Below are 14,211 nucleotides of genomic sequence, written 5' to 3' on the forward strand. Positions count from 1 at the left end.
CATTGATAAAGGCCTAAAGTTACTAACATCATATTTATCACCGTTCTTGTAAAGTGGCTTTATAGTTGACATTTTAAGTTTCGATGGAAACACCTCTGCCTAAAAGATTCATTTGTAATTTCAGTGAGATGTGAGGCTATGTTTCTTGCACTTTGCTTAATGACTGTCAGGAATCCCATCAAACCCACATGACATTTTATTTTTTAACTTATTTATAGCATTTAGTACCTCTGATTCAGTTACTGGATAAAGGAACATTATCATGTCATTCATGGGGATTTTTACATTGCTATTGGAATTGTATTTAGTTTTGATTAAATTTATGGCTATATTTGTAAAATTTTTATTAAATATGTTGGCAATCTGAAGTGGGTCCTTATCAGTTGCAGCCTCACTTTTAATCACAAAGCTGTTATCTTTTGTTTTGTGTCTACCTATATTTTTATTTATTACCTCCCAAGTTGACTTCAGTTTGTTGTTACCTTTCTCAATATATGAATCATTATCAAGCTTCTTAGCTGCATTTATTACTTTCTTGTACAGGCTTCTATAACATTTCACATGTGCTTTTAGTGCTACATTCTTTCTGGCTGATTTATTTAACTTTCTGAGAGTGTCTGATGACTTTCTAATCCCCTGTGTAACCCATGTATTGGTTTTATGTTTAGTTTCGACCCTTTTTATAGGAAAGGCAACATCGAAGCAGTATTTGTAGCTTTCAAGGAATGAGTAAAACTATGTGTTGACATCACCACTTGATTCACTACCCCAGTTGTTATTTTCCAGAATGTAATTAAAAATTCTTATGTTGCCATCATTTACAAATCTCCTTTCTCTGTAATTGTTATTGATAACAGGGTCCTTGTAAGATGTGACAATTAAACTCAGTTTGATACCCTTGTGAACCGAGAAAACAGTGTCAATTACTTCAGTGTTATATTCACACTTGCCCTTGTTTATAAATACTTGATCTATTATAGTTTCAGACATATTTCCGAATCTAGTAACTTCATTTACTGTTGCCATCATATTATGACACAACAACAGATTGCACAGTTGCTGTTATTTACTACAATCATTCTTAAAGTTAACATTAAAATCACCAAGAACAATTACATTATGTTTAAGTTCATTCAGTAGTCCCTCAAGGTTTTCCATAAAAATGGCAAAGTTGCCAATGGTGATCAGTACAAACAAATAATAGTAATTTTTAATTTGGTTAGTTCACATATACTATATTAAAAATCTTTTTCTATGCATTTTAGTTTTACATTTAATTTATTTTGATTCTACCCCATCGTAACATAATAACATGTCCCACCCCCTTTATGGTTGATTGTATAAAATTTGCTAATCATTTCAAAATTTGTTATAATTATGCTAGGATTTCTTTTACCCAGTGCTCACTTACGCATTGTATGTTGATATCTTTTAGATAGTCAGTTAATAGAACTTCTATTTCAGCTAATTTACTTTCTAGTCCCTGCACATTTTGGCATACGAATGTTAAAGTTTCATGTAGTGGATTTGCTGCACTATTTACCTTTGTACTTTCTTGTTGCTGACACTGAAGATTGTGCCTTTTCTTCTTCTTTGAATTGTGAAGATCCCATAAAAGAATAGTCACTACACACAGCAGGTCTTATCCTCAGGCTCTTCCTTTGCGATGTCTGCAGAGCAGCTGATGAGTTTCTGGATCTAGTAGAATGGTTCTTCGCTGTTGGTGTGGTTGCAGTCCTAGTTACAGATGAGCATGAGGTATTAAGTGTGTTGCATTGTGCTGACAGCTTCATCCTTGGAGGTTTCAGGTGCACGAGTTTACACTAGGTTTGTAGGCTTTCTCATCTGAAGAAATTGTTCCCTCCAACTCTGCTGGATGTTCCTGACATTCCTGCTGGTATCCCATATTCTACCACTCCTTCAGATACTGGTACCGGTATGTTAGGTATCTCTGTCATCTTAGATATTTTCTTGCAAATTTCCATTCGCTCAGTTAACTGACATAGTGAGGATACCAGGCAGTTTGTGTTGATCATTGAGACTATTTATTGTTTCCATAATTTGAGCACAGACATACAGTTGTCCTGCTCTATTTAGGAGATCTCCACTGTTTATGAAATGTTGTTTTCTGAAATCTAGCTGGGCAAATGTTGAATCTGGGTAGCACTTCGTTATTTTGTGAAGCAGTGTGTTAGTTTTTTTTTGGTTTCTACGTTAACACAAGATTTCATTAAAAAAAATATCTTATGGAATGCTGGTTACCATAATATGTACATTTTTGACCTTTTCGAGCGTCTCTCTTAGCGCTCGTTTTGTTGGTAATACATCACTGCAGCGGATGTCTACTCCGCTCCCTAGGATCATTTTTCTTTATCTTGATACTCAGATTTTCGCAGTTATTGACGATCTCTTTCAGTGGAGCATCAAGTTTTATTATGCTAGTAACACTGCATCCTGAGTTATGTAGGGTTTCTGCCAATATTTTACCGAGACTGTCGGCAAGTATACAGGGTGTTACAAAAAGGTGCGGCCAAACTTTCAGGAAACACTCCTCACACACTACGAAAGAAAATATGTTATGTGGACAAGTGTCCGGAAACGCTTACTTTCCATGTTAGAGCTCATTTTATTACTTCTCTTCGAATCACATCAATCATGGAATGGAAACACACAGCAACAGAACGTACCAGTGCGACTTCAAACACTTTGTTACAGGAATGTTCAAAATGTCCTCCGTTAGCGAGGATACATGCAGCCACCCTCTGTCACATGGAATCCCTGATGCAGCCCTGGACAATGGCGTATTTATCACAGATGTCCACAATACGAGCTCGAAGAGTCTCTACATTTGGTACCGGGGTTGCGTAGAAAAGAGCTTTCAAATGCCCCCATAAATGAAAGTCAAGAGGGTGGAGGTCAGAAGAGCATGGAGGCCATGGAATTGGTCCACCTCTACCAACCAAGCGGTCACCGAATCTGTTATTGAGAAGTGTACAAACACTTTGAAATGTGCAGGAGCTCCGTCGTGCATGAACCACATGTTGTGTCGTACTTGTAAAGGCACATGTTCTAGCAGTACAGGTAGAGCATCCCGTATGAAATCATGATAACGTGCTCCATTGAGCGTAGGTGGAAGAACATGGGGGCCAATCAAGACATCACCAACAATTCCTGCCCAAACGATCACAGAAAATCTGTGTTGATGATGTGATTGTACAATTGCGTGCGGATTCTCATCAGCACACACATGTTGATTGTGAAAATTTACAATTTGATCACGTTGGAATGAAGCCTAATCCACAAAGAGAACATTTGCACTGAAATGAGGATTGACACATTGTTGGATGAAGCATTCGCAGAAGTGTACCCGTGGAGGCCAATCAGCTGCTGATAGTGTCTGCACACGCCATACATTGTACGGAAACAACAGGTTCTCCCGTAGCACTCTCCATACAGTGACGTGGTCAACGTTACCTTGTACAGCAGCAACTTTTCTGGCGCTGACATTAGGGTTATCGTCAACTGCACGAAGAATTGCCTCGTCCATTGCAGGTGCCCTCGTCGTTTTACGTCTTCCCCAGTCACGAGTCATAAGCTGGAATGTTCCCTGCTCCCTAAGATGCCGATCGATTGCTTTGAACGTCTTCCTGTCGGGACACCTCTCTCTCTGGAAATCTGTCTCGATACTAACGTACCGCGCCACGGCGATTGCCCTGTGCTAATCCATACATCAAATGGGCATCTGCCAACTCCGCATTTGTAAACATTGCACTGACTGCAAAACCATGTTCATGATGAACACTAACCTCTTGATGCTACGTACTGATGTGCTTGATGCTAGTACTGTAGAGCAATGAGTCGCATCTCAACACAAGCGCCAGCTGGTGTGGCTGAGCGGTTCTAGTCGCTTCAGTCCGGAACCGCCCGACGGCTACGGTCGCGGGTTCGAGTCCTGCCTGGGGCATGGATTTGTGCGATGTCCTTGGGTTGGTCGGTTTTAAGTAGTTCTGGGTTCTAGGGGACTGATGACCACAGATGTTAAGTCCCATAGTGCTCAGAGCCATTTGAACCAACACAAGCACCGCAGTCAACATTACCTTCCTTCAATTGGGCCAACTGACGGTGAATCTAGGAAGTACAGTACATACAGACGAAACTAAAATGAGCTCTAACATGTAAATTAGGTGTTTCCGGACACATGTCCACATAACATCTTTTCTTTATTTGTGTGTGAGGAACGTTTCCTGAAAGTTGGGCTGTACCTTTTTTGACACCCTGTATATACAGTAAAAGCATTATTTGTTGTGCTAGAGTCTTCCGAAGTTTTGCAGTCTATTATACGATCTTCTTTCTTTTCAGTCTCTATGTATTATATTATTAACAGATGTTAACGTTTTGGGCACATTATGGGCTGAGTTGTTAAGTTTTCGCTCTAGGTTTTTGTTAACAGTTGCTTGTATGTTAGGTGGAACGAACTTTTCGGTGGCTTGTTCACTTTCTGTTCTCACGACACTCACTACTACCACTCTCTCGCCACAAGATTTTATTTCGTCACATATTTCCAGAGCATTGTATCTGTTTCGCAACAGATCGGAGTGTCTTCGGGTCACTTTCAGCATGCAATGCGCAATGTGTGCCTTCAGTTCGGCTCCGTTTGTAACTGAAGCGCTCAACACCAAATCTTCCAGACAACCCCAGAGCCAGACTTTTCTTTGTCAAAAGTCTACTGACTGGTTTGATGCGGCCCACCACGAATTCCTTTCCTGTGCTAACCTCTTCATCTCAGAGTAGCACTTGCAACCTACGTCCTCAATTATTTGCTTGACGTATTCCAATCTCTGTCTTCCTCTACAGCTCCCTCTAGTACCATGGAAGTCATTCCATCATGTCTTAGCAGATGTCCTATCATCCTGTCCCTTCTCGTTATCCATGTTTTCCACATTTTCGATGTCTTCACATTTTTCCTGCATCCATTTCCTCTTAGCTTCCCTGCACTTCCTATTTATTTCATTCCTCAGCGACTTGTATTTCTGTATTCCTGATTTTCCCGAACATGTTTGTACTTCCTCCTTTCATCAATCAACTGAAGTATTTCTTCTGTTACCCATGATTTCTTCGCAGCTACCTTCTTTGTACCTATGTTTTCCTTCCCAACTTCTGTGATGGCCCTTTTTAGAGATGTCCATTCCTCTTCAACTGTGCTGCCTACTGTGCTATTTCTTATTGCTGTATCTATAGCGTTAGAGAACTTCAAACATATCACATCATTCCTTAGAACTTCCGTATCCCACTTCTTTGCATATTGATTCTTCCTGACTAATGTCTTGAACTTCAGCCTACTCTTCATCACTACTATATTGTGATCTGAGTCTATATTTGCTCCTGGGTATGCCTTACAATCAAGTATCTGATTTCGGAATCTCTGTCCGACCATGATGTAATCTAGTTGAAATCTTTCCTTATCTCCCGGCCTTTTCCAAGTATACCTCCTCCTCTTGTGATTCTTGAACAGGGTAGTCGCTATTACTAGCTGAAACTTGTTACAGAATTCAATCAGTCTTTCCCCTCTTTCATTCCTTGTCTCAAGCCCATATTCTCCTGTAACCTTTTCTTCTACTCCTTCCCCTACAACTGCATTCCAGTCGCCATAGACTATTAGATTTTTGTCCCCCTTTACATACTGCATTACCCTTTCAATCCTTCACTGAGGATAACACGGTGGTCAAGTGGCCTGTAGTTGGAGTGGTGGTTCTCTTACTAACTAGAACTTGAATTATACACACCCTGTAATTTGATATGATTGCGAAACTGTTCAGTCCGATGCTTGCATAAAATTACCCAACAGACATTCAGGCATGCTTGCATGAAGTGCTTGATCATGCAAGTATGTCAAGCTTATAGTTTTGATGTGTTGCCTGCTTTACACACACAAATTGCACTTTGTGACTCCCATTTCTAATGGGAAGGTTTAGATAAAGTACAAATATCGATAAAAGCAAAAACTTATCTCGCTGCACGAAACTGTGAAAAACTAATTTGGTAGGTCTATGCTCCTTGCACTGTGCACTGATACAATCTGTTGCCTGTTATTTAGGTAGGATTTGGGAGTTCGTAGAACAGCTTCCCCAATACCATACGATTTTTTAGCTTATTGAGCCAATATATTTTCAACTACCTTGTTCACACAAAGACAAACCATGAGTACTACAGGAAAAGAAATTAAGATCACAAATACAGCACTCACTATAAAGAGAGTATGGACACACCAAGATGCTGATTAACTAAGACACAGAACAGCTTCCCAATAGTGACTCTAAAATTATGTGTATACTAACAGTGCAAACTTTGTACAGTATAGAAGAATACTTCTCTGGTGACAGAACAGTGTCTGTCTGAGATGCAACTCAGTACAAATGACAACAGCAATGTTCATTGAAGAGTTACTTAAAATAACAGAGTTGCTGCTTCATGATAAGTAGCTACATGTATAAGAGTGCTCTGAAAATCAACACACAAATCAAACTTGTATATTCAGATTTTTGGATATGAGCTTATCTGCCACTAAATGACCATTACATGGTAAAAAATAACAATATGGAAAGAATAGATAGCTCCTCATCACAGAGGAGGTGCTGAGATAGATATGGGCATGATAAAAAAATAAAGCTAGAAATATTTGTTTTGGACAAGGCCCTTCTCCAGAAGTAGAGAGACCCAGATTTACACAGCAGCAGCAACAACAACAACAACAACATTCTTTTTCATTATGCCTGTCTGTGACTCAACGCCATCTCTACGCGATGAGGAGCAATCCCTCCTTCCCATATTGTTATCCTGGACTCTGCATTGTAATATCGCAACAAGTTATATGAGATGTGTTTAATGAGAATTTTGTTTGCTGTACTAGTCTAATTTGTACAATTTTTTCAGTGTTGTGTTGGATAACCCAACTAAAAAGTATCTAAACATGATTTGCCATACTGGATATTTAGTCTGTTGTCAATTGTCAAAATGGTTGTGCATGTTTTGGTAGCACTGGTGATTTATTTATTTTGTATAAAAATGAATAAGAGAATTTTTATTCAATTTTTATATAAGAATGGAAAAAACTGATGAAGTCACTAGATGAAGCCGACAATGAAGCAGAACTACTGGAATGTGAGGGAAAGGATTTATAGTTATCATGTGACAACCAAGGCTTATTACTTTTAAATACATTATGAGAGTGAAGAGTGATCAATGTGTTACAAATATTTACTATCAAAAACAGTCTTGATCACAATTTATTTGAGTAAGAACCTCCTCCTACTGGAGAATCACATTCAGCAGAAGGAGGTTCTTACTCATTGGTCTGAAGATGACCACAGTAGAGGTTGAAACCGGTCACCATAATAGTGATCAAGACTGTTTTAGATAGTAAAAACAAAGGCTCAGTCTTCCAGTGGAAGCACTGTGTATACCAAAACTGTAAAAATCTCAACTGATTTAGTCAAACACTCGTCGCATTCTCTGATTTTATCAATATGGTGTACCACGACTCAAAGTTCAAATGATCAACAATGACTACTACTTACAAGCCTAATGCCATTTGCATGCAGAATTGCGGGAAAAAAGGCTAGACTTGTAGACAAACCATTTGTGGCTTTTACACTAAAATAATTACACTTGCTCACTCTATGTTATCTGATTATTAATTTTCGGCCAAAAACAATGGTGCAATGAAACCTCAGCCTTTATATTCACGACATAGCTCCATGTAACTTTTTTCTGTTCCCAAAAAGAACCTGCTGTCATTTTACGACCACAGATGAGATTAAAAAGACATTGTTGAGACAGCTGATAGCTATCCCAAATACAGAATTCCAGAAGTGTTTCAGAAACTGAGAAAAGCACGTGTCTGTGTGTGTGTGTGTGTTTTTTTTTTTTAATATATGATGGGAACTATTTTGAAGAGGATAATCTTGACACAGGCAAAGAAATAAATTTCTTTCCAAAAACCAAAAATTCTCACATCTCGTATTTGATCCTTGTATTCACCACAGGATTTTCCATTACCATATGAGTAAACGCTCAAAGGTGACTTTGCCTTATACAAGCGTAGAATTTACAACATACTATGTCATATGATATCAAATTTAAAAATGTAACTATTTCAGTGTTACAGCACCACTATTATCATGTAAGATTCTTATTTAAAAAATTACAGTGTTAATTCTGTTTAATGAAATATTTCATAATGCAATAAAAAATTTGTGAAACTAAAATGTACAACTCTAACACAGACCTTGTGCAAATAATAGCAATTAAAATAATTTTGTTATTAGTATTATGTTATTTGGAGCCAATTAAAAATTACATTTTACAAAATTTGTATAGAAAGCTAACTTTCTCTAATGTTGCTTATGACAAATATTTTCTGTCCTTTTGTGAAACTCAATACTGTACTTAACCTTTTGTAAACACATAATTTACAATCAAAATTTTAATTTTGTTAACATGTCAATAATAGGTTGTAATATGATGTTACTGCATGTTTACTTATACCAAAGTGGCAGCACCCACAAGTTAAGTTCCCATTATGTCGAAGAAAGATCTGCTTTGTGTATGTACTCATCAGCATACAATGAAGTTGTAAAAGGTTTTTTTAACTATCTGTAAGTGAAACAAAGACAGTAAAAATATCCGTTTTTGTCCCGTGGTGAAACAGTGAATACAATATCATGTAAAAATAGTTGCCCAATTATTAATTTACATGAAAACACCTACGATAAGATTGCTCTACACCCCAAGGATAAGTATTTTTACAAAATTTATTTTGTTTTATGTGGTGAGTCGATGCCATTAACACTGAATGATGTTCATCAGCTAGCTGTTCCAATAAAAATTACCTCAATATACTATCTCTTGCACATTTCAAATAATGAATGTCAGTATTTGCACTTCTAATTGGGACTAGTTGATTTATTTATTACATTTAGCATACACCAGAGATCCAATGCCCATGACAGTGGATGGTAGAGGGGCGTCAAACCCACAATGTGTTGACTGGATCCTGCTACAGCCTGAATACAGTGCTGTGCGCCTTGGAGCAGAGCGTCCTTGTTAGGCACGCAGTTAGTGCAGCTTTTGCTGAGTAACTGCTGGCCGCGCATTCTTGCCTCACAGTCTAGTGGTGGCTCTGTAACACTCAGCCTCTCAGAAGCAACACTGGACCGTACAACAGGTGGCCCGCAGCATAAATGACGATGGTTACTGCTCTAGTGGGTGGCGTGGGAGTGATGCTGCTTCTCTGAGCCACATGGCAGTAGCATACTGGATTTCAGCAATGCCGCTGGTTGCCTGTCGAGTGGTTGTACTGATGTGTGGGGACCAGCTGTGATGACTGAATGTGCACCAACTGGTTACTGCAATCACAGCAGTGACTGGAGCTGTGGCTTGCACTTGCCAGCACCTCTACACAACATTCTTTCCAAACTTCAGAATTCATATTAACACTTAGGCGCCGACGCCCGTAAAAATACGGGCGTGCGCAGCCTGCCCGAAAGTCCGGCCCGTAATTTTACGGGCGCGAGTTTCCTTCTTCCCCTTCCTTCCTTTGTGTGTTCTTACGGCTCCCACTTGTCTGGGAGGCACTGAATTGACTGTAGTTCGAGTATTGGTCACTAGATGGTGCGGGCATGCTGTGGAAGGGTGTGTTTCCCTTTTCATTTGTTGTTTTTTTGTGAGCGACGATTTTTTCCCGCGTGGTCTCAGTAGCGTCAACATGGCAAAGAGTGGCTTGACGGATGAAGAAATCGTGATTTACAAGAAAGTGACGTTGATTTGTCAGAGGAAGATATTGTAGATGACTCTGATGATGATGTGGACTATGTTCAAGAAGAAGTTTCTGGCAGTTCAGGTAAAGAATTCTGACAACAAAACATGTATAATTTTTGTTCAGATTTTCACTGAAAAAACTATTATTACGCAATAATGAATTTATTTGCAAATATTACTCTTCTGATAGATTCAGAAGAGGAGAGCAGGTGTCCATGCACTGCAGCAGCAATTAATCCCGTTGATATGTGCCTGAAGAATGAGTGAGACTGACAGCGAGGGGGGATCTGAGACCTGCGCGCCGCACTGATTCTGAGGAAGGTTGGACGACTACTGATCAGGCACCAGATATTGATCTATTCTCACGACAATCCGGACTAAGCAATGTTGTCAGTTTAGACCAGAACAGTGCACCTCTAGAATTTCTCTCATCTTTCCTGACAGACAGTATGATGAAACATATAAAGGAACAAACTAATCTGTATGCTCAACAATGCATCAGGAAATTACGAAGCACAAATTCCCTTTCACCCACCTGCTCATTATCAAAGTGGAAAGGAGTTACACTTATGGAAATAAGGAAATTTCTGGCAATTGTAGTCCATCTGTGTGTAAGTGTGAGGCCGCGTATACGAGAGCACTGGTCCGAGAACCCTGTTTCGTGTGATTTCTGTCCAAACATCTTGGGCCGTGACAGATTTCTTTCTATTTTGAGAAACTTCCACATTAGTGATAATTCCTTAGCTAAGAGGAAAGGAGAAACTGGCTATGACCCACTGCACAAGGTGAGACCAATTCTAGATAATGTGTGTGCTAATTTCCTGCGTGCGTATCACCATCTCAAAAAATTACAATAGATGAAGGCATGTGTAAATTTCGAGGTCGTGTGTATTTCAAACAGTACATGCCACAAAAACCAAATAAATATGGTATCAAACTGTACAAGTTATCTGACTCAGGTTACTTCTGGAATTTCTCCGTTTACGCGGGTGAAAGGTCTGACACAGTGACTCTGGTAAAGACATTGCTTGCCAATCTGTCAGGAAAATGCTACACTTTGTTTACAGACAGATTCTACACAAGTCCAATACTTACTTCAGAACTGGAAGCTGCAAAAACTGCTCTTGTGGGAACAACAAGAAAATCTCGGCAGGGATTGCCTCGTGCTATAAAAGATCCGAATCTTCAGCGAGGTGAACTTATTTTCAGGCGTAAAGGAAATATGTTAGCACTGTGTTGGAAGGACAAAAGAAATGTGCATGCACATGATAAGTACAAGGCACACTGCTGAGATGGTCACTTTCACTGATCAGAGAGGAAGAGAGAAGTCAAAGTCAGCCTGTGTAGTGGACTACAATAAAAACAAGTTTGGTTATTGACTTATCAGATCAGCGATGACATATGGCGCACTTGAACATCGAACTGTGAAGTGATGGAGAAAGTTGGCATTCCATGTTATACTAATGGTGATTGTAAATTCCATAATATTATATAATAAGGTTACTGGAAAACACCTCACAACATCTCACTTCATGACAGTTATCTGTGCAGATCTTGCACAAAGCAAAGATGTTGTACCCCGACCTGGTTCATCTGGACTCTCAAGACTATCAAATGGAAATCATTTCCTGGAAAAGATTGAGACAGAAGTAGTTAAGAAATAGAAACAAAAACAGTGTGTAGTGTGTTCTCTGAGAGGAAAAAAAAAAAAAACCTGACTAGAGAAGTGTGGCGAAAAGACACAAGCTACCAGTGTAGTGAATGTAAAGTAGCATTGTGTAAAATGCCGTGCTTCAAAATTTACCACACAACATGAGGGGAAGTAAAATATATCCCAGTTTGCTTCGTCACAAGCTGCGTTCTTCACTGAAAATTTCAGTTCTGTTCTGGCTGCACATTGAGTTAATGAAAGAGCTTTCCATATGCTGCATTTCAGTGATGACTCTGACTTCAGATTTGAACTTGATTGTGGTTTGAATATGATTTTTTTGGTGGAGACACTAGGTACTTCAGAATACTTAAATCACCATGGCTCAATTAGACAATGTAAAAGCCATCACCTTCACAGACAGGAACCAGAATACAGGAAGTATATTGTTCCTAAGGCCCATATATTCAGGAGATACATGGATTCCAAAACAGTAGTAAGTCAGACACCTATCAGCGATTCCCAGAGACACTGGCCAGAACCCAACAAAATGGTTGAAAGGATTCGACTGAGTTGCCAAAAAGCAACAGGTGGGATGAGATGAGATGTTTGGTAAATTTGTACCTTTACTTGTTTAAGAACAACAAGGAGAAGTTTGATAGATGGGACAAATTCCTTGCTGAACTGAAAAAAACATTTATGACAATCCGCAGCAAGTCCTTTTATCAGAACAAATGAACACGGACCAACATCACAGGGAAATGACAAAGTTGTACGTACATGATGTTCTGGACCTATACCACATTGTGAATCTGAATATGAAGCTGACAAAAATCTACCACATGAGGTAAGGAGTTGCAAAAAATATGTACCATGCTCTTCTGGTAAAAGGTGTCATGTCAGAGGAAATCATGAAATGGTGTCAGCAAACTGTGGAAAAGAATCTGAAAAAAGGGCATGCTTAATGTGATCCCTATTGCAGTTGTGAAAGACCACCACGATTTTGCCCCTCTCATACACCATATAACAAGAGGAGAGGTACAGCTGCGTATGACAGCCAGAAACGTCGAAGTGCACAAGAGAAAGCAGTTGTGAAAGTTGACCCCACACAACAAGACATAATAAAGAATGTTGAAGAGGTATCAATCTTTAGCACCAATCTCCACCACTATTCGAATGTACAAAAAAGGACTCTGCTAATTTTTCTGGAATGAGGTGCAAGAAATATCAAATGTTCAAATGTGTATAAATTCCTAAGGGACCAAACTGCTGATGTGATTGGTCCCTAGTCACACACACTACTTAAACTAACTTATGCTAAGAAAAACACACATGGCCATGCCCCGAGAGGGGACTTTAACCTCCGGCCGGAGGGTCCGCACAATCCATGACATGTCGCCTCAAACTGCACGGCCAAGAAATATCTTTCCTTGTCCTTAAGGAGGGGCTAACATCTCCAGTACAAGTGTTCTATGACAGAACTTCACACTGACATTAGTGGTCCATTATGATGGACAACCATTCTCTATGCTGTCTAACTAGCCTGAGTGATCTGCAGGGCCAACTGCCAAGATGAGGCTTCAAGAGTATGTCATTCACAAAGGTATACAAGTGCACACTCAAACACCAGGATGCTGACTGTCGTTCAAGGAACACAATAGTGTAGATGAAGTATCAGGTATCACTTCATGATGCGATATCGCTGCTGAACAGGAGAAAATCTAGCATTTCTGAAAACCATAAAAGCCTCGAAGGAGAATTCCAATCAATGGAGCATTGTACAATAGGGACTGTGATCCAATAGAATGAAAACTGTTGTTCATCATCCCAGTTCAACAAAGGCCAGTTATCCTGGAGTACTTCCAAGATGCTCCAACACGTGGGATTTGTGAAGATTCTAGACAGAATCAGGGTGGCAAGTCTCTACTGACCCATTAGACACTATGTGAGCCACTGTAAGGAATGCCACAGATGGAGGCACATGTCGCAACTGCATTCGGGGATCTGGCACCAATCCTAGCTGCAGCAGCACCATTCCACTACACTGAAATCAGCCTCTTGGAAAGATTCCTGCAGTTCACAAACAGGAATTGATGAACAATAGTCTGCACTGGCTACCTCACCTGCTAAGCTATCATTAAAGCTGGGGCAACTCCTGAATCTCCAGAAATTGCGAAGTCCCTCGTAGCAGATATTTGAAGCACAGAGGACCCAGCGTGATTACCCCTCACCGTGAAAATTTTTCCAGTTGAGGCTAGTGTCAGAGCTGATTTCACGCTGTAACATCACAACTGTATACAATCAATACATGAATGGCCCCACAGGCCATTTTAATAAGACTTTGGAAGATATGCTCTCCATGTATGTTGACGTAAAAAGACAGACTGTTTTGTAATACCACCCTTTTTGATATTTGCATACAATGAAGCAAAGCACCACATTAAAGGTTTTAGACTGTGCTTTCGGCTACACAGCTGCGATGACAAAATGACAATGAATGCACTGTTCCCATTTCAACGGGATGATACTTCGCATGCCAACATGCAACACCTCATCACCAGGAACAAAGAAGTACGGCAGATGGTTCATATAAGGAGGAAGACAGAGTGCTGAATGACAAGCACTGGTCAGTGAGATACAGCCCAGGAGACTTGGTATGGATCTTTATTCCTGCGTCGCACTTACGACTACCGGAAATGATGCAAAAGCACCATTTTCAGCTGTAATATACCCTTCTTTGCTTTTTG

This window comes from Schistocerca gregaria, chromosome 8, assembly GCF_023897955.1.
Source record: "Schistocerca gregaria isolate iqSchGreg1 chromosome 8, iqSchGreg1.2, whole genome shotgun sequence".
Classification (NCBI taxonomy): domain Eukaryota; kingdom Metazoa; phylum Arthropoda; class Insecta; order Orthoptera; family Acrididae; genus Schistocerca; species Schistocerca gregaria.